Source organism: Petaurus breviceps, unplaced genomic scaffold (genome assembly GCF_028583685.1).
Source record: "Petaurus breviceps papuanus isolate PSGF00001 unplaced genomic scaffold, PetGlider_PUasm1.0 79, whole genome shotgun sequence".
NCBI classification, from domain to species: domain Eukaryota; kingdom Metazoa; phylum Chordata; class Mammalia; order Diprotodontia; family Petauridae; genus Petaurus; species Petaurus breviceps.
In genome coordinates this window covers 11,690,851-11,712,392 of record NW_027186523.1, presented here as the reverse complement: position 1 = coordinate 11,712,392, position 21,542 = coordinate 11,690,851, and the positions used below count along the sequence as shown (strand labels likewise).

The window sequence follows — 21,542 nt, the reverse complement described above, 5'->3', positions numbered from 1 at the left end:
GCTGTCCCATCTTTTTTTTTTTTTTAAAGCAGTTGGGGTTAAGTAACTTGCCCAAGGTGACATGGCCAGTTTTTTTTGTTTGTTTTGTTGTTTTTGTATGTGTGTGGGTGTTAAGTATCTGAAGCCAGAACTGGATCCTGGGTCCTCAACTCTGGGGACGGTGCTCTTACTCACTGCACCACCTAGCCGCCCCTAAATGGTCACCTCTTAATCAAATATGAATCCTAAAGCAATTTAATAACACATGGACCTTTGATATTTGATTACTTAAGAAAATGTGATATGTGCAATACAGAAAATTCTTTTGGACATAGAAAGTCATTGGTAAGAGTGATGGAAAGAATAAAAATAGCTGAAAGGGGAGAATATACATCTATAAAACAATGTCTTACGAAGGTCACTTTTTAAGACAAATCTATGAATTTTTGTTAAGGTAAGGTACTTAAAGCTGTGCTAAAACACTCTGTGGCCAATGTTTTGATTTGTTTTCTTCAACTGTAGTTATTTGTTATGAGTGGGACTAGGGAAAACATGAGGGGAATCTTGAGAAAATGACAGTGATCTTAACAAAAGTAAAAAAGGATATTAGTACGAATAATTAACTTCATAATTAAAAATAATAAAGTAACCTCAAAGTACTAATGAAGTTTCCCCAAATGTCTAATTTCCCCCTTTATACAGTAGGAGTGACTAGTTTAATGAATTTGAAGAGGAACAATCTTTGAGGCAGATTTTCTAAAATGAGATTTTATTTTACTTTCAAAAGAAGACACATAATTTCCCACTCCAACACTAATTTATTTTTATTTTTCAAATGCTTTATTAACTTCTGATTTACATCATTCATTTCCTCCACATTTTGAATTACAAATTTTCTCCCCATTTTTCCCCTACCCACCACCCCAAAATAGCAGTCCCACAGGATATCCTGTCCTCCAATCTGCTCTCTCCCATATTTTCTCCCATAAACCTTTCAACTTTTCCAGTGGACCTCTATGCTTCAGTGCCTGAATATCTCATTTCTCAATTACATGTAAAATAGTATTAATAATATATATATATATTTGAATATTTTGTTTTAAAACTTTGAATTCCAGATTCATTCTTTTCTTCCCTTGTCACCCACCCTTACTGGGAAGATAAACAATTCAGGATAGTTTGTACATGTGTGGCTAATGCAAAATAATAACATAGGAGACATATTGTAAAAGTCTGACTATATTTCCCTCCCTCTAATACCAAATCCCACTTGTTCTATTCTCTACTTTGATCCAGTCCCTTTTCAAAAGTGGGTGCTTCCAACTTCCCTCCCCCACAGCCTGCCCTCCTTTCCATCATCCCCCCTCTCCTCCATTCCCCCCCACTCTCCTGGAGGGTTACATACCCTATTTAGTGTGTATTTCATTCCCTCCTCAAGCCAAATTCAATGGGAATAAGGTTGACCCATTCCTTTTTGCCTTCCTATTCTTCCCCTCCATTGTAACCATTTCCCCTTGCCTCTTCTATAGGAGATACTTAACCTTATTCTGTCTCTCCCCATCTCCTCTCATTATATTCCTCTCTCACCTCTTAATTTCACCTTTTATGTATCATCCCTTCCTGTTAAATTGTTCCTGTGCCCTCTATCAATGTATACTTGTAAACATATATACTCACATTTACATGTGTATTCAGATGCTCATATACCCTCATATATAGACATATATATTCCCTTCAACTACTGAGAAAAGTTTCATAATTTACAATTATTGTTTTTCCATGTAGGAATGTTAATAGTTCAACTTCATTAAGTTCCTTATGATTTATTTTCCCTGCTTACCTTCTCATGCTTATCTTGCTTCTTGTATCTGAATGTCAAATTTTCTATTCAACTCTGGTTTTTCTCAGCAAGAATGCTTGAAAGTCCTCTATTCCACTGAATGACCATATTTTCCCCTGGAACATGATACTCAGTTTTGCTGGGTAGGTTATTCTTGGTTTTAATCCCAGCCCTTTGACCTCTGGAATATCATATACTAAACCCTTTGATCCCTCAGCTGCCAGGTCCTGAGTTATCCTGATTTTGTTTCTACAATATTCAAATTGTTTCTTCCTGACTGCTTGTAATATTTTCTCCTTGATCTGGAAACTCTGGAACCTGGCTATAACATTGCTAGCTGTTTTCTTTTTGGAATCTTTTTTAGGAGGTGACTGGTGGACTCTTTCAATCTCTATTTTGTCCCCTGGTTCTAAAATATAAGGGCAATTTTACTTGAGAATTTCTTGAAAGATGATTTCTAAGTTCTTTTTTTGATCAGAGCTTTCCGGAGTCCAATAATTTTAAAATTATTTCTCCTGGATCTATTTTCCAGGTCATTGTTTTTTCCCATGATATATTTCACATTGCCTTCTATTCTTTCATTTGTTTACATCTGTTTAACAGCATCTTGATTTCTCATAAAGTCATTAGCTTCCATTTGCTCCAATCTAATTCTGAAGCAATGTTTCTCCTCAGTGAGCTTTTGAGATTCATTTTTCATCTGGCAAATTCAGCTTTAGAAGGCATTCTTCTCCTCATTGCCTTTTTGAGCTTCTTTCACCATTTGAATTAGTCTATTTTTTAAGGTATTATTTTCCTCAGTCAGGCTGTTGACTCTCATTTCATAATTTTCTTGCATTGTTCTCATTTCTCTTCCCAATTTTTCCTCCACTTCTCTTATCTACTTCTTAAGGTCCTCTGTGGCCTGTAACCAGCTCATATTTTCCTTTGAAGCTTTTGGTGCAGGAGTTCTGACTTCACTGTCTTCCTCCTGTTCCATGCTTTGCTGCTTTTTGTCCCCAAAATAGGAGTCTAATGTTGGAATCTTCTGTCTGCTTTGTTTCCTTTTTCTGTTCATGTTGCCCCTCAGTCACTTGACCCCTGGGCTTTATGCCCCAGTAGTTATCTGCCACCAGCCAGGGGAGCTTTCGTCCCAAACACTGGGGTTTTCTCAGCTGCTGGAGGTATTAGATGGGTACCCTCTCTGAGGCCTCTACACACTCTGGCAAGCTGGACACATACCCCAGGACCTCCACGCTAGACTGCAATCCAGATACAAGAAGGTTAAAGCAAGAGCAATTACCCCTCAGACTGGTGCTTGGTCCCCCTACACTCTGCAGGCCAGGAGCTGAAGCTGCCATGTGGCTCTGGATGGCTGTGCCAGTGTCTCAGAGGCTTCTCGCCCTGGGGGCAAAAGGCAGGACTCCCACTTACTGGGTCCCAAAGTCCAGACTGCACTGACCTCTCACTTTGTCCTTCACATCTGCATGTTGATAATTCTGGAAATAGCCACAGCTGCTGCTGATTTGGAGTCCCTCTGGCTAGCGGCTGGTCTGGCCCCCCATGGGGCTAAAGCCTTGGTGTGGGGCTTTGCTCATCTCCCAAAGCACTACTCTGGTCACTTGCTGCTGGCCTGCCTGGCTGTCCTCAGTGGGAGGTTAGCTTCTCTGTGTCATTCTGTGGGTTCTGCACCTCCAAAGTTTTTTCAGAGTCCCCTTTTTACATAGATTGGGGAAGGTGGAAGTCGGAGCAGTGGGTATGTCCTGCTTCTACTCCACCCTCTTGACTCCACTCCCCCTCCTCCTCCCCCCCCACTCCAACTCTAAATCTCCTCTTATTGAGAATGGATAAAACAAAATCCATTACAAACATGTATAATCAATCAAAACAAATACTGCAATAGCAATATCCATGAAAAAAAAAAATGTCTCATTCACCAATCTGATTCCAACACTTCTCTACAAGAAAGTGAATAGCATGTTTCACCATGAATTACAGTTGATAATTGTGTTTTTCAAAATTCCCAATTCTTTCAAAGTTGTTCATCTACAATAATGTTGTTACATTATAATTTTTCTACTGATGCTACTGCCTTCACTTTGCTTCAAATCATACAAGTCTTTCTAGATTTTTTGAAACTGCCTCCATTATTTCATAGAGCTCAATATTTTTCCATCATATTTATGTATCTTTACTTGTTCAACAATTCCTATTTAATGGGCACTCCCTATATTTTCATTTTTTGCTACCACAAAACTGCTATAAATATTTTTGTGCATTCTTAGTTACAATTTATTTTATTTAGGACCAACCATTCCATTAATCTACTCTCCCTCTTGTTCTCTCTTTTTTCTACTCTTACCCTTACCTTTTTATTTCTCTATTGTATGACACCTATTTCTGTCTCTGTTTTGTGTGTATGTGTGTTTTCTTTTATCTTTTCACTGATTAATATGAGAGTCAAGTTCACGTGTCAGTCACTTATTCTACACCTGGAATCTTGATTTATTCTTCCTAGGATTTTTCTTTTCTTTTTAGATGGGAGATTGGTGTATTCCATTTTCACTTTGCATTCCAGTTCTACTACATCTGGTTAGTTTTCTTTTAAGATTTCTTGAAATAAAAAATCTAGGCTCTGTTGTTGTGGTTGTTGTTGTGAAACAGTCGAGTAGTTGTATTATATCTGGCTTATACTTCCTTGCCAAATTTTCAATCTGAGCTGAAACATCTCAGAAATCAGCAGTAAATACTACAAATTAAAAAGAGATGGGGAATTGGTAATAATGTAAATTAAACTTAAAAATTGTTATGCAAAAAGGGGCAGAGCCAAGATAGCAAAGTAGATGCAGGAAATTCCATGACCTACCCCCACAACCATCTCAAATACCTATAAAATATGACTCTAAACAAGTTTTAGAGGTATAGAACCCACAAAGTGACAGAGAGAATAAAAATTCTGACTGAAGACAGCCTGCCAGGCCTATAGAAAGTGTCCATCACAGTGCGCTGGGAGCCAAGCACAGTCCTGCATGAGCCATGTGGTTTTAACCACAGCGAGGCAGGGGTGGCCAAAGCATACTTTGGGAGAGTGAATCACCAACAATTGTGGCAGTTTGCAGACTTTAAACCCATAAATATCAAAAAGAAAGTAAAGGTCAGTCGGGAACTCTGTTGGAAAGGAAGGCTATGGTCTGGCCCCAAACCCCAGGGCAAGAGGTGGCAAAGATACAGAGGCTGTGCCTGCATCATCTGTCTTGTGGATGCATCCAGAGCCCCTGTCCTACAGATAGTAGGGGGACAAAGTAACGATTCAAAGAGTAATCACTCTTGTTATGACTTGCTTGGATCTTAGTTGCTATCTTGATGGTGGTCCTGGGGTGAGAAATGTCAGTTTACTAGTGTGATGACTGTAGATAGGGCACCCTCCTCAGACCTCTGACAACATTTGTGAAAACCCCAGCAATATGGGACAAAGCTCTCCTCTCTGGAAGCAGAGTTCTACTGTGGTAAAGAGCTCAAAAGTTAAGTAATTGACTGGCAATATGAACAAGCAGAGGAAGCACAAACAGGCCATAGGATCCCTTTTTGGGAACAAAAAGGATTAAACCATGGAATGGGAGGAAGAAAACAAAGTCAGAACTCCTGCATCAAAAGCTTCCAAGAAATACATGAACTGGTTACACGTCATGGAGGAGCTCAAGAAGGATTTTGAAAATCAAGTAAGAGAAGTGGAGGAAAAACTGGAAACAGAAATGAGAATGATGCAAGAAAATCATGAAAAGAGAGTCAAGTCAACAACCTGATTGAAGTAAATAAGACCTTAAAAATAGACTAACTCAAATGGCAAAAGAGGGCCAAAAAGCCAATGAGGAGAAGAATGCCTTAAAAAAGTTGAATTTGCCAGATGGAAAAGGAATTTCAAAAACTCAATGAAGATAAGAATGCCTTCAAAATTAGATTGGAGAAAATGGAAGCTAGCAGGATGGAAAAGGAATTTCAAAAACTCAATGAAGATAAGAATGCCTTCAAAATTAGATTGGAGAAAATGGAAGCTAGCAGCTTTATGAGAAATCAAGATACTATTAAACAGATCCAAAAAGTTAAAAAATAGAAGGCAATGTGAAATATCTAATTGGAAAAACCACTGACCTGGAAAATAGATACAGGAGAGAACACTTAAAAATTATTGGACTTCCTGAAAGTCATGATCAAAAAAAGAGTCTAGAAATCATCCTTCAAGAAATTCTCAAGGAAAATTGTTCTGATATTTTAGAAGCAGAAGGCAAAAGAGAAATTAAAAGAATTCACTGATCACCTTTTGAAATGATCCCAAAAAGAAAACTTTTAGAAATATTTTAGCCAAATTCCAGATTTCACAGGTCAAAGTGAAAATATTACAAGCAGACAGGAAGAAACAATTTGAATATTGTGGAAACACAATCAGGATAACACAAGATTTAGCAGCTTCCACATAAATGGATCAAAGGACTTGGAATATAATATTATAGAGGTCAAAGGTGCTAGGATTAAAACCAAGAATCACCTACCCAGCAAAATTGAGTATAATGTTTCAGGGGAAAATATGTTCCCTCAATGAAATAGAGAACTTTCAAGAATTCTTGTTGAAAAAAGCAGAGTTGAATAGAAAATTTGACTTTGAAATAAAAGAAGCAAGAGAAGCATGAGAAGGTAAGCAGGGAAAAGAAATCATAGGGAATTTAATAAAATTGAACAATTTAAATTCCTACATGGTAAAACAATAATTATCACTCTTACGACTTTTCTCAGCATGAGGATAGATGAAGGGAATATATATTTATGTATATATTCATACATACATATGTATGCTTATATAGGAGGGTACATGTGCGTATAAATTCATATGTGACTGTGTGTATATATGTCTACATGTATACACAGACAGAGGGCACAGGATCAATTGAATAGGAAGGGATGATTTCTAAAAAATAGAATTAAGAGGTGAGAGGAATATAATGAGAGGAGAGAGGGAAAGATAGAATAGGGTAAATTACCTAGTATAAAAGAGACCAGAGAAAATTCTTACAATGGAGGGGAAGAACAGGAAGGCAAAAGGGAATGGGTTAGCCTTACTCTCATTGAATTTGGCTTAAGGAAGGAATAACAAACATACCAAATTGGGTATCTTACCCTTTAGGAAAGTAAGGGAAAAGGGTATAAGAGGGGAGATGATAGAAGGGAGGGCAGATGAGGGGAGGGCAGTTAGAAGCACACTTTTGAAAATGGACAGGGTCAAAACAGAATAAATGGGGGGTGGGATAAGATGAAGGGAAATATATTCTTTCACAATATAACTATTATGGAAATGTTTTGCATAAATACATATGTATAATCTACATTGAATCACTTTTCCTCCTAGTAGGGAGGAAAGAATGAAGGGATAGCTCATGGATAGCTAACACATTTTTTCTGGCACATAAATAATGTTAGAAGATCTAGAGAAGGCTCTCAGCTTGATGCATCAACTTCTAAGAAGCTATGGTAGAACATAGATCACTGTCACAGAGGATGAACAAGTATTGCTACATTTCTATCTATACTACAGAAGTGAGTTTTCATGTCTATGAGATTACAGAAACATTGAAGTACATGTAAAATTCTATACTTGGATTTAAAAAAGTGAATTTCACAAATGTAGGCTTGGGAAGGTAAGCCTAGATGAAATTCTGTTTTGAAAAATGTTATGAAGGTTTTCATGGACAGCATATTCAAGTTGAGTAGTAGTCATATTCAGGATTCCTCGGTAGGGAGGCAATAAATAATCTTGCTATAATCTGCTCCAATAAGATCCCATCTAGAATACCATGTCCTGATGTTAACATTACATTTTATGGACAATGACAAATTAGAATGTAGAAGGGGTGAGAATGGTAAGGAGACTAGATGAGGATCATGGAAGGAAATGGGATTTTTTAATATGAATTTGGGAATATTTAGTTAGTGCTGATGTAGGTTTGGGGTGGGAGTGATACTTCTTTTCAATTATTTGAAGAATTGACAACTGTGAAAAGGATCCAATTTGTTCTCAGGGGATAGAACAAAGAGCAATGGAGTGAATCTTCAAAGAGGCGTACAGGGATAAGGTAATGAAAATTTCCTAACAATTAGAACTTCCCCAAAACAAAATAACTGTGTCAAAAAGTAGTTTCCCCTCCTTGAATGTTTTCAGATGAATTGTATGCCCTCTTGTCGGTAATGTTATAGAGGTGATTTTTGATCAAGCATTGTTGGCCTTAGGTACCTTCCAACTCTGAAGATCTTTGATTCTATTTACAAAGCAACTCTCCCTCAACAACCACATGGAGTAGGAAGATATAAGCATTATTAAATCTATTTTACAGAAGAATAATTTAGACTCACACATGTTAATTGACATGTCTTAACTTATCACACATATAACAAGTGTTTCAAGAAAGGATATGAACTCATGTCCTAACATCAGAGTCAGAATGTTTTCCACTATAGTATGCTGCCTAATATCAGCAGAGAAGGGTTCTAACCTGAATTTAATCACCTGCCTATGCCTCCAATATCCTCCATTTGAAACTGTCTTGAATTCTAACCATGGCATTCCAAGCCAACCTCTCTCTGAAAGGCAATAATAATAATAATAATATTGGTTTGCATTTATATAGTACTTTGAGATCTTCAAAGCATTTATATATTTATAATCTATTTTAATCTTAACAATAACTATTGATAAAAGCACTATTTAACAAAACACTATAGATATTCCCATTTTGCTAAAGAGGAAACTGAGACTTATAGAGGTGAAGTGACTTACAGAGGATCACATAACTAAATAAAATTTAAGACATGGATTTGAACTCAAGTATCCTGAGTCCAAGTCCATCACTCTTTCAATGTTGTATCTCTCAAATACACTAGCAAAAGACAAGTAGAAATTAAGGGACAATAATACTTTATAAAAATTCAACAATGCAGTTATCAAGCTTGTTTGGTATAATTTTTTTTCTGATTACACGTATGTAATTGAAGATGACAACAGCAACAAAATTCATGTTAAATACAAAAGACACTATTGATACAATCTTGTTAAAATCAAGTTTCTTTTAACAATTGGTAAATAACATTGAATATCGTGACATGTGCCATCATTTGCAATCACTTTTTTTTGCATTGATTTGTTCAGTATTTTATATTTGTTTTTAATCTCTCATTTTTGTTCATATATTTGAATGCTCATGTTGGTGGAAATTGAAACAAAATTGATCAATAAAAAAATGATCTGAAAATGCCAACCAAAAAACAAATGAGAAATTGGTCTAGATAATCTTTAAGGTCCCTTCCATGAGGTATTGTGGTATTATGGGAAGAGGGGTCTTAGTACCAGAGATCCAGTTCAAATCCTAATCCTCAATTGCTATGTTGTATTGTATTTGGCAAGGCACTTCAATTTGGCCTGTTTCCTCTTCTAGAACATGGTGAGCTGTGATCTATTTACTCTTAATACTATTCACGATGCTGTGGGAGAAATGCTTTGTTCAACATTGTATGAATACAAGCTACATTATTCCAGCTCTAAAATTCTATGATTTTGTTATTTTCAACAATTCCCCTGGGAGAGTAGACCTAGCCTTTGTTTTTAGGTTGTATTTTTTTGGGGGGTGGGGTAGGCAGTGACAATCCTGTATCCATAAATCAAATTTAGATAAAATCCTTTTCCAAAGCTACTTCCTGGGGGAAAAGGGGGCAAAACCCAGGGCCAGAAAGAGCTAGTTCAACAGTCATCTGTGCCATTATAAAGCCAGGATAATGAAAATGTAAATCCAGATATAAACTTTTCTGTTAGTTCTGCCCCCCAAATCATTACCCACGTCAAGTAAATCAACTTGGGCACTCAGGTCAGTGAAATGGTCTTCCCATTCCCTCTTGTACCATACTAGGGAAGGGTAAGGGAAATCTCAACAAAGACATATTTTTGCATCTATATACCACATAGAAACCATCTAACACAGGAATTGGGGAATTCAGAAAAGAACTAGAATAAAGAGGCTGGCTCCATTTTCTTTGAGTGTAGGGAGTGGCGGTGGTAGGTGGGCAATGAAGATAACAGCAACTGAAGCCATTTATCTTATTAAATCTTCAGGAGGTCTGAGATGCAACTAATCCAATTTTCTATACCACTGCTACAAGGATTCCCCAATTCCACAAAAAACCCTTTCTCTACTGCATACCACCATGGTATCTCACATCCAGATGACTGTGACAATATCCCATTTGGTCATAGCTCTAATTTGGCACACAGCAGCCCTCACTCAGTAAAGACCTGTTCCTGTGAAGTATGTTTCTGCCCCAGGCCATGCTCTCCTCCATTGTCCCAGAATCATTTTTCAGTGCCTTCCTCCACATACATTGTAAGCTCAAACAGGGCAGCAGCAATGTCTTCTTTGAATACTCTCTAAAACTCGTCCTGGTTGTTGCTGGTTTGCAAAGCGATGAACTCACCAAAAATTTATTCAACTGATTTCAGAAAGGAAAGCTTTTCCCACTGGTTTATTGAAACTTTTCTGATTCATTATTCAGAAATAATTAATAAGTTACCTGAATGATCTGCAACTCCTACCACACATAGATAAGAAGCAATAATAATAACATCTCATATCTCCATAGGGCATAACACAGATTAGCTAATGTGATCCTCCCCATAGCCCTCTGAAGAAGGTGCTGTCCTTAGATTCGTTTTTAATTTAAGATAAGGAAATCGAGGTCAGACAAGTTGAGTGACTTGACCAGGGTCAAAAGAGCTAATGTGAGCAGCAGGATTTAAATTCAGTCTTCCCAACCCTTAAATCCAGGGTTCTATCCACCATGAAATTCTGCCTGTCTCTAAATTTTTACAGTACACATCAGGACACAATATACTTCCTAAGGGCCACAGGGCAGGTAGTTGACAACAGATGAAAAGGAACATTAATGTCAGCTAGAAAAGTAATGGGCCCAAGGTAGAGCTGTAAAGAAACCTCCAAATGGGTGCCATGATGGTTTGGTTGGAAATCAGTCAACTTGACCGGTCCAACGTCTTTCTATACAAGCGACATCAAATATTAGGGAGGTAGGGAATTGAGGGCTGAGAAAATAAAAAGTCAAAATATACATCTGTTTCCTTCCATCCCCAGGCCTCCCTACCTTTGTCTGACACAAGTCACTCAGTAGCTGTGGTGAAATATGGTGCTATAAAGTAAGGAGATGGGGAGTTTGGGAGAGGAGAAGGGAAAGCAGAAGGCATAGAGGAGAAATTCCTAAAGACAGTGGCAGCTATTTGGTGCCTGAGTTTTGGCTAAAATTTGATCTTTAAAGCAATCACTGAGCAGTTGGCAATGGAGGCTACTGGAGGTCTGACTTGGAAGGAAGGGATGGGAAGCTATGGTGGTGTAAGGGAATGCTATAGACTGGGTGATGTTTTACTCCCTTTGATCTGGATGGCAAAGGGTCAGGAACTCCGAAGACATGACGAACTTAATGGTAGAAACAATGAGAGGGGGAGAAAGTGTCACGGGGAGGATGAGAGAGGGAGGAAAAAACTATCATCTTTTTCTTACCAGGACCCATATCAATTTTCCTCTTTCACAGTTAAAAGAAAGGAAAATAATAAGGCTCACAGTGCTCAATTCTCCAATTAACCCAAAATGAGAAGAAGGTAAGAAGAAAAGTACATGTAGGTTGGCTCAGAGGACCAAGTCAAAGTCCATTATAATTGACAGACTGAGGATATACCCCTCAGTCTCTCTGACTACTGAAACGGTATGGAAAGTTACCATCCATTCAGTGTTAATTACAGTAGTTAATTTTCCTCTATAAAATCTTTTGCACTTAATAACTGCTCAGGGTAAAGAAGGCTTTTTAAAGACATCTCCACCCAATCCTTAGGCTGGAGAGTCACCATCACCAGAATTTACTTCACATTCCTAAGGAAGGGGGGCAGGAATTGGAGGAAGGGAGAGTTCCTGTAAACATTTATTTTCCCTACTATAAAAATAAAGGGAAGTCCAAGGTAATATAGGGAGGGAGGGATAAGCAGTGGGAGGAAGGAGTCACATTTTAAGGTTGTTTTTTTTTCAGATTGGCTACAAACATCCCCTTCCATGAGGCCGAATTTAAGGTACAGAAAGCATTCTGAAGGTGGGTCCAGATGAGGGGCCAAGTGGAGAGTTAAGGCAAATGAAGCTATATAGATAGGGTGAAGTGACTGGTAGAATTCAGAGGCTTCTGTCAGGACAGGATGAAAAGCCATTTTGATCCCTAGGTTTGGGGGGTTAATGGTAGAGGGAAGGTGGTGAGGATATGATACCTTTGGGACAACCATGGCTCATGACCCAAAGTGGGCACAGGTGACCCAAAAGGGGAAAACAAGACAGGAATGTGGAAAGTACTGGCCTCTGAGAGGACGCTTAAGTGCTCCCTCCCTAGGTCTCTTTGGAAGAATCCTGGGTAGACTGGAAGCCTTGTAGCATTTGTAAGGCTCCCACAAAGCATCCACACCAACTCAAGCATCCACTCCAAAGTATAGTCGGAGTTGTTCCAAAAAGATGAAGGTGAGGACAGTGTGGGGGACTAGATGGATTCCAGCAGGTAAAAAGCCCTTGTAAAAGGCCAGTGGTCCAAGTTTCGCTGTCTCTGAAGTGCAGTGAATGACACCCTGATATTCTCCCTTGGAGTCCATCAGATGAGTCTTAAGTACGTCTATGGGTTGGCAGAGAAAAGTGGCACACCCGCCAGCAATGAAACTGGATAGGAAGTGGGCAAATATGTTGTCCGAGATCATTTCTGTGCTGAGGACCAGCTGCTTCACTTGGTCATAGCAAGATAGCTGCCCCACAGTGACAAGAGACCCTCGGTAGCTCCAGAAAACAATTTCTTTATACTTTCTTCATGGGCTACACGTATGATGCCATCTAATGAATGGGAGTAGTTCCACCTTTGGTAACAGGTAACTTCATGTCATTCTGCATCCTGACATTCACCATATCTGTGGGAGTCCCTACAAAACCACCAACAAAACCTCCAAGAGATCCCAACAACACCTTCTTATAGAAAGGGATGGGCCCCTGGTTCCCTGCAGTCAGTCGGTCTCAGAATGACTGGTAGATGGCAAATCGGGCAAGGGAATAGGTCATCTGCCGGCAGATGGAAGCACTGATGCCATTGTACAGGGCCATGATGCCATCTGTCCAAACTACCTTTAATGCCATGCCAGTCATCTTCATCTCTATCTTCTGCTGTGTCTGTGGATGGACCTTGAGCAGGTCCAGCAGGTGAGTGCAGCATGCAGCTCTAGAGGAGGCCAGATCCCCGAAGTACCAGCGGAACACGAGCCTATTGGACGTGGCTGTGCCGCACAGGGCAGAGCCGGGACAAGCTCAAGCCGGCAGAGCATAGCACACAGCGCTCGGGGACAGGCACAGTGAGAGAGCTGGTATAATTTTTTAATAGAATATACAATAGTAGAAATATTGTTGTTTATCCTTAATTTTTTGAAGAGGACCAATGACATCACTGGGTGATGCCTTGACTCATGCATGAATTGGATTTAAGTGAGGCAAAGTTGCACAAAGTCATCAGCCTCACTCTCTGTACTAGAATCAATAAAGTCCAATGACAAGACAAAAGTCAGAACAACTGGCAATAGCCTGGAATGCAGTGAATGAACTTGCCATCATCCAAGTCTGACCAAACTCTAAGTGCTTCACAGCACCTGCTTTTCAGCTGCCTTCATGGTTGTTGGAACAAATTGTTCTTATATGCACATTCTGCTGCTGGGGGATGTCTTCACATGATTGGGGTAGACATCCCCCTAAATCCCTGACCAAGTTTAGACCCCATAATTTCCTTCAACCTAATTTAGCCCATCTGCCAAGATGGTTTCCCAGGGTGAGATTGATGAGTATCCTATAGCTTCTTGGAGACATAGGTGAGCATTGAGTGCCAGATGGATACCAAAGTTGGATAAGCTTCCCCTGAAAGGGCTCAGCAAGCAAGCCTTCATACCACAGGTGCTGGTACTGCTTTGAACACCTATACACCCTAAGAGTAAAAGTAAGCTGCATAAAGAAGAACTGGAAACAATTTTATTCAACAGCCTGACCTTTCATGAACCTGGGAACACTATTTGGAGAGAAACTCCTGGTTTGACAAGAAATACTGGGAAAATCTGCTCTCTTAATGTTAGTGCCTTCCCTCTTTCTTACCCCCAATTTGGCCTACATTACATCTTGTTTGTGTGTAGTTTTTTCATGTTTTCTCCCCCATTAGAGAAGGGATTTGTTTAGCCTTTTCTTACATCAGTGCTGTTTTATCTTTCCTCATTAAATTATAAGCTCCTTGCGGGCAGAGTCTATCTAAGGCCTTTCTTTTAGCAGTTAATAAATATTTTTTGACTATGACTCCAAAAATATGTAAGAACAAGAGCCATTCCCCAATGGACAGATGGTGGCCTAAGAATAAAAATAAGTTTTCAAAAATTAAAAAAAAAAAAGAATTCCAAACTAATAACAGAGAAATGAAAATTTGGTTTGATTCGCTAACAAGAAAAATTCAAAACAAAAAAAAAATCTGAGGCTTTACCTCTCACTGAAAAAAAAACTGGCAAAAATGACAAAAGATGTAAATATTTTATGTTTGAGGACTTGCAGGAAGACAGGCATCAGTTGAAATATACTTTTGGTGGAGCTCCAACCATGCTGGAAAGAAATTGATAATTATGCAAAGAAAAGGACTGAGAGATCCCATAACTAGCCTATATTCCCACAATAAATGTATCATAAATAAACACACACATACACACAAAAATATTTACATAGTGTCTTTTTGCAGTAATACAGAACCCATAACAAAGTCAAAGTTCATGAATAAGGAATGACTAAACATAAATGAAAGGGAACATTATCATTCTATAAGAAATATGTATGAAGAACACATAGAGAGATGGAAAAACAAACTGCTTCAAGTGCAAATATCTAGAATCAAAACAATGTATAAGAGTACAACAATGTAAATGGAAATAACAATAAAAACTTGAAACAATGTTGTGAAATCATAATGACATAATTAGTCCCCAGAAAAGAGATATTGTAACATATTGATCTTCATCTTAACAGGTGTGGGACTATAAAACTGGAACACTGCTCTGACGTCAGACTAGGCTGATATGTTGGATAGTTTGGTGGAACTGTTCCCTGCCTTTTTTTGTCCTTAATTCTTTATCCTTAATTATTATGATATGGCTCTAGAGGTGGAGTAGGAGGAGAGAGAAGGTGAAATGAAGGTGATATAAAAATAAAATCTATCCATCAAAACTAAAAGTAAATGTATATAAGCACACTAAAACTCACCAGCTTTATCAAAAGAAAAAAAGTGGTTGGAAAGATTGAAGGAACTAATTTTATTGACTGTTAATAAAAGATACATTTACAATATCTCATATATATGTGTGTGTGTGTACACACACGTATATATACACATACATATATGTGTATATGTACACATATGTGTGTACATATATTCCAATTGAAAGAAAAATGAATGCAGGGGGAATAGGAAAAAGACAGAGGTTGGCAAACTCTAAGCCACTTTGCTTGGCATTAATTAGGAGGATTATAGAACAAAAAGGATTATCAGCATTCCTGTCCCTTGGAATCTTTCATTTCTTTTTTGGAGGAGACTTATTTTGCTCTACCAGATGAAATGCTTCCTATAGTCAGCAAATTAAAAGTGCAATAAGATTTTGCCCTTCTGTTTCAATTGTTCTCTAGAAATCTGTTGTAGAGTTTAATTTTAGAAAGCCTATGTATTCTCTTCTTGTATTTTATCTTTAAAAGATTCTTGCTATACAGATCAATAATAAAAAACTATTATTATTATTATTACAAACAATTATATTTAGGACATAAAAAGTAGGCAAGTGGATCACTTTGATGGTTAATCACAGCATCTAGCATTTTTCCCCCTAATCAATACATATAATCACTTCTTTCAGATGTCTGGAGAATCCTTGGTTTCAATCAAAATTTAACTGAAAAGTAAAAAAATAAAACATACATTTGGGCAATCTCCAACCTCACTCACCTATTTAACACGCTATTGTCAAAAAAAAGGTGAATAATAGACAAAGGAACAAATATTGATATTGATGATTATAGCTAAAATTTATGTAACACTTTGATTTTTACAAAACACTTTATATTTATATCTTGTATATTCCTCACTATAGATCTGTAAGGTAGGTGCTCTTATTATTCCCATTTTGTAGATGAGAAAACAACCTGAGAATCATCTTTCAAGTGGCAAGTAGCTAATGGAGAGCTCTTGGATAAGTAAGGTTAAGGTGCATCTGCCTTATATTTATATAGGGGATAGTCTTTCAGGCATGGCTATTGCTGTGAGACTTTGTAGGCCCTAATCTCTAGACAGAGTTGTAAATATCAAGTCTGGTCTGTGCTCAGTGATTTTATCCCTGAAGACTCCCATATCTAAGGTCTTGGCTTCTGGGTTTTTTGTCAGTATAATAGGTTGAGGGAATGAAAACAGAGCTGACCTATCCTTGTAGACAATCTTACAGGTTCATATGAAATACCTGCATGGGCTTTGCTGGGCCTCTTATATACACATACAATCTACCCATTATGGTAGGCCCTTTGTACAGTGAGTCCTTTTCCAAAACTCAATTATGAAATGAGCTAGCATAGGTAGCACATCAAATTTACTTACTGTAGAAATATTTTTTGTCTTCATATGAAGGTGTGCTTCTCCTAGTATATCCTTCAGGTGATCAAAATCCATGAATGATTTAAGATTCCTTAATTTGGTCAGTGATTTTGTACCCACCATATAAGCCAAATCTCCTGATGCACTTATTATTATGTTTCATCAGGCATTTATCTGACTTCTGGCCACATTGTCTCCTGAGGTCTTCTTTTCCCCTTCAAAGTGTACCTGTCCTTATTCCCATTGCTTCAACCTCATTGGTAGGAGAAAAATGAAATTGAATGATTTTCTAGGGAGAATAAAAAGTTCAACAAGAAAAAAGAACCAAGTGCTGCTCTGCTACCCTATAAACCCTGCATTACCAATCTCAGGTCATAAATACATTTTTACCATGACAGGATTATTAGAGAAGATATGTGGAGCAGAATTTTGTTTAAATGGTATGAAGCCAATTCCAGTATTTGTGAATCCCTATACAATCAGTGCATTGGGCTTCCTGGCCATATAAATACATCCAGATCACTGGGTTCTCAGTAGCCACAGGAGCAGCTACAGTTTGGAATGCCAAGAATAACAGCCTAGAACAAGAGACCAGAAAATTGTTGACGCACAGAACCTATAAAAAGCCTTTTGAGAATTAAATTGTGTTAAAATTGGATGTGTCATTAGATTTATCCTGGACTTGCCTTTCTAACCTGATTAAACTGAATGTGATAACCTCAAGGGAGGTCCTGGTCTCTGGTAGAGGGTCCTGTTAATGATCTCTGGTCAGAGCTTTCATTTTCATCTCAGATACACTCAAACCTCTGGTATTTCAAGGTTTCTAAAGCTCTTAACACAACAGGAGTTCCTAACCTTACATGATGTAGGTTTTATTTTTAATCCCTGCCTCTCTGTATTCAAAAGGCAAAGGGCCTGGGGGAGGGGGCATTTTTCCTGCTTTCTTTCCTGAGTGCATTGCAATTGATGGGCCTGGTCTATCAGGTCCCACTGACTTCCTTGGGCTAAGTCAAATTCTTTATGTAGGCCAGGGGGAGGGAGAAACCTCTATAGCCAAAGTGCTCTGTTCTTATGGGAGCCCAGCACTTTGGAGGCCCACTAAAGCTCAGCTCGAACAATGCAGCTGAGCTGCATCCAGATTTGACACATACTGTTTGGTGTAATCTGCTGAGTCTCAAAGATGAAAAAAAAATGCTGTTCAGAAGCATCTTATGTGTTTTGTGTTAAATTAAATCTCCATAATGCATTACCTTGGCACCAGCTGTTAAAAATAGCAGGAGAAATAATAGCAGTGGCAGGGCAAAAGAATAATTGGCATGGCAAGTGTAATTAGTATTGTATGGAAAAAAGCCAGCACCGACCAGTAGTTGCTCTACAGTAAATAGCTGTATTTATTACTCTGTGTGTCTCCCCACACACTAATGGGTTTCTTTTTCCACAATGCCTCTGTTTTAATTTTGGCGTGGGTTGGAGGATGAGTTGGGGGAACATTAGTCTGGCTTTTCAAGTGGTCTCCTGGGAAAAACACTGACCTGGGAATCAGGAGGCCTGAGCACTCAGTCTGATTGTACCCCTAGCCTTTTCCCCTCTGGCACTCAGTTTGCTCATCAGTAAAGTGAAAATTTTGAATTTCATGGCTTTAAAGATGCTTTATGGTTCTCAGAAGGGGCAGCTAGGTGGTGCAGTGAATAGATTATTGAACATGGAGGCAGGGAGACTCCTCTTCCTGAATTCAAATCTGGCCTCAAACACTGGCCGTATGATCCTGGGCAAGTCTCTTAACCTTGTTTACCTCAGTTTCCTCATTTGTAAAATGAGCTGGAGAAGGAAATGGCAAACCACTCCAGTATCTTTGCCATGGAATCCCCAAATGGGAGCCACAAAGGGTCAGAAATGACTGAAAAACACCTGGACAATGCAATTTTCATATTTTATAATTTTGAGAAAATCTGTCCTAATGCTTTCATTTCATAGATTAGAAAATCTAAACAGTACCAAAGTGGCTTGATTGGGGTCACGTGATAAAATTGTCATAGAGCCTGGACTTGCCCTAGGGAAGATTATTGATTCCCCAGGCCTTTGTTCTTACCATTACAGTATGCCCTGGGTCCTCCTAAAAATGATAGGGATTGGAAATCTACATTGAAGATTCTATTACTGTGCCTGAGGTAGTCCCCTCTCAGCTCACAATGCTGATGCCACAGGAGACAACTATCCTAGTTTCTTGGTGCTTTTGACTTAACTATGAGAGCCTTATGGATATGTGCTATGTCCACATAGCACACTAAAGTACAGGTTTAACTTGCCAGTTACATAAACAGTTGATTTGGAAATTTGACCTACCCGTTTCCTAAGGAGACTTGACTTTTTGCCTTGAGGGGAGGAGTACCCCTAGGAAAGACTTGTTACCCCATCCTGTTAGCTGAAGGGAAAGGAAAGGAAGCACTGTGAGGCTGAAAGTTCTTTAATCTCCAAGAACTGGATGGACTAGAATTATATCTATCTGACCTGCTAAAATATCTGATTTATGGGATGATATTTTGGGGTGCTCAGATTCCACACCATCTTAGTTCTTTTACACTCAACATTGACTTTTTACAAAAGATCATCCCAACAAGGGAACAGTGAATAAATCTCAAATGATCAGAATTGGAGAAATTATACATATCAGAATATACAAAAAGAAAATATAAGGGGGGGGGCAGTTAGGTGGTGCAGTGAAGAGAGCACTGGTCCTAGAGTCAGGAGGACCTGAGTTCAAATGTGACCTCAGACACTTGACATGCTTACTAGCTGTGTGTCTCTGGACAAGTCACCTAACTCCAACTGCCTTGCCTTCCCCCCTTCAAAAAAAGAATATATGAGTGTAGTTGGGTTCTTAGCTGGAAGTGAGAAGAGATTTCATCTCAAATTGAGAGAGAGGTCTCTGTCTTATCCAAGGAGGTCCACTCTAGGATTGTGTTTAGACAGGTAGGTTAGGAATCAGGGGCATGTTGAGAAAACAGCTTCCCATACATGAGTGTTAATTGGCTTTTCATGTGTACCTCTTCCAATAAGACAACATAGACAACATATGTCAGCCTCTCTTAAACAGCTCTGGCCCCAGTTTTATCCCTTATACAGTAATGCAATCTGGCATTTAGCACCTGTCTGCTCTTTGGGAGTAGTAATTTCCTCCTTACATAGCAGCATACACCACCAATGCTACCCTCCCCCAAATCTAAACTTGGTTGGAAGTCTGGTTATGTAAGAATTTTCTAAATTCCAAACTCATAAGTCCCCATTGATATACTTACCTTTAATAGTCAGCCAGGGAATATAACTTTCCTGGTGAATGAATCAAATGAAATGATAGATTAAGAAAAGTAGCAATTTCCTCAACTTATAAATGGTCAAAGGATATGAAGAGACAGTTTTCAGAGGAAGAATATGAAGCTATCTATAGTCATATGAAAAATGATCTAAATCAGTATTGATTAGAGAAATGCAAATCAAAACATCTCTGAAGTACCACATCACACCTATCAGATTGGCTAACATGACAAACAGGAAAATGATAAGTGTTGGAGAGGATGTGGGAAAGTTGGAACATTAATTCATTGCTGGTGGAGCTGTGAGCTGATCCAACCATTCTCAAGAGCAATTTGGAACTATGCCCAAAGGGCTATACAAATGTGCATATTATCTGACCCAGCAATAGCACTTCTGGGACTGTATCCTAAAGAGACCATACAAGTGGGAAAAGGACCCATATGTACAAATATATTTATAGCAACTTTTTGTGTTGGCAAAGAACTGGAAATTGAAGGAATCCCCATCAATTGGGGAATGGCTGAATAAGTTGTGGTATATGAATGTAATAGAATACTATTGTGCTATAAGAAATTATGAACGTGTAGACCTCAGAAAATACTAGAAAGACTTACCTGGACTGATGCCAAATGAAGTAAGCAAAACCAGGAGAACACTGTTCACAGAAACAGTCACAGTGGGTGATGACTGATTTTTATAGACAGCCCTTCTCAGAAATGCAAGGATCTAAAACAACTCCAAAGAGCTCATGATGGAAAATGCCATCCACATTCAGAAAAAGAACTATGGAATAAGAATGCAGAGTGAAGCAGACTATTTTCTTTTTTTATTTCTTTGTTTTTTATTTCTCATTGTCTCTCCCATTTGTTATAATTCTTCTATGCAATGTGACTAATGTGAAAATGTGTTTAATAGGAACATGTGTGTAGAGCCATATCATATTGCATGCCATCTTGTGGAGGGAAGGGGAGAAAATTTAAAACTTCTGGAAGTGAATGTTGAAAACTTAAAATAAATAAATATTTTTTTTCCAAATGCTTTATTAACTTCTGATTTACATCATTAATTTCTGCCAGATTTGAGTTACAAATTTTCTCCCTGTTTTTCCCCTACCTACCACCCCAAAATAGCAATCCCACAGGATACCCCCTCCTCTAATCTACTCTCTCCCCTAACTTCTCCCATACACACTTTGACTTTTCCAGTAGGGCATGGTAGATCTCTGTGCCCCAGTGCCTGTATATCTTATTTCCCAATTACATGTAAAATAGTATTAATAATAGTATATATATATATATATATATATATATATATATATATATATAAAATGTTTGTGTGTGTGTGTATTTTTTTAATTTAAAAATTTGATTTTAAAACTTTGAATTCCAGATTCATTCCCATCCTCCCTTGTCACACACCCTTACTGGGAAGATAAGCAATTCAGTATACATTATACATGTGTAGCTAATGCAAAACATTACCATAGTAGATATATTGTAAACAACTGACTATAATTTCCTCACTGCTATCCCACCTCCCACTTGTTCTATTCTCTACTTTGATCCCATCCTTTTTCTAAAGTGGGTACTTCAAACTTCCCTCCCCCCCCCCCCCCCCCCCCCCCCCTTCTATCATCCTCCCCTCTCATCCCTGTCCCCCCTACTCTCCT

At 38.4% G+C, this 21,542-nt stretch overlaps 1 pseudogene; it reads right to left on the bottom strand.

Moving 5' to 3' along the window:
• Positions 1 to 12,344: 12,344 nt before the first annotated feature.
• The window catches only part of LOC138175703 (mitochondrial dicarboxylate carrier pseudogene), a 151,034-nt pseudogene continuing 141,836 nt past the window's right edge, over positions 12,345 to 21,542 (bottom strand).